Source organism: Centruroides sculpturatus, unplaced genomic scaffold, assembly GCF_000671375.1.
Source record: "Centruroides sculpturatus isolate CEXI.00-Female unplaced genomic scaffold, Cexi_2.0 scaffold20, whole genome shotgun sequence".
Taxonomy (NCBI): domain Eukaryota; kingdom Metazoa; phylum Arthropoda; class Arachnida; order Scorpiones; family Buthidae; genus Centruroides; species Centruroides sculpturatus.
In genome coordinates, this window is record NW_019384333.1 from 544,663 (window position 1) to 545,743 (window position 1,081).

The following is a 1,081-nucleotide window of genomic DNA, read 5'->3' on the forward strand; positions in this document are numbered from 1 at the left end:
GGTCCCCGCCTCACACTACAAAATAGATTATTTTTAATTAAATCGTTTGGAATATAGAGAAATTATTATTGAATAACATTTTTTACTTACCTAAAATAAAGGAAATAATATACTGTAAGTGGCCATTAAATTTGTTATGACTACAATCATCGCTTTGGTGGTTAGGTACAAAACTAATAACTCGCATTTCTATAGTTTAGCATTAAGATTCGTAGGAGTGGTGAATAGTTTCTAGCAATGTAAACAAATGACCAATTTTCTCTGTTTAGAAGGTAGTTTTGATTATTTTTCTCCTAGGATGCTTTCTGTTTGGGCTAATATAATCGGCCGAACTAATTTAACTTCGGATACGGGTAGGGCCAAGTAAAATGATACAGGCCTACACATATACCTATACTATACACCAGCGATCAAGGACAATATACTACCAAGGATAGCCAGATCCCTATTCTACAATGTTAGCCAGGAATGGCAAGTTAGTGACGTCAGCACGAGTCCTGACCTCTTTGTTTACTAGAGCAGGGTGTGCACGTGTTTAGTTTTCGCTTTTAATATTCGTCCAATTTTGTGATTAACGAAGAGATTTATTTTAATATTTCTGTAATTGTTTTATTTGACTAAGTTTTTTATAAGGTAAGATGATTTAAATATAAGTCATTAAATATTTAAAGCTATATTTTTATGTTAGGTCAAGAAGACGGTTCTGTAATAAATAAAACTCCATTGCAAACCTTAATTTCTATCACCGATACTGAAGTGAATTCGTGTTGGAAAATTAATGAAAAACATTTAAACTGTCAAAAAAGCCAGCGCCAAAATGTTAAATTGGCAGCTCAGATTTTATCAAATACCGTGGCTACAGCTCTTTTACACTACCTTCCCGGTACAGACAAAAAAATGGCAGAGAGATTGGGTAATTTTATTAGAGATATAAATATGTGGTTCGACATTTTTAATAGCTATGCACCAAAAGGTTCTGTTCCAAGCAAAAATGGATATGGTGTAGACTTGGAATTACAAGAAGAACATTTAAATAAAATGATAAAAATAATCTCAACAATGAGAGCAAGTGGAAAAAATG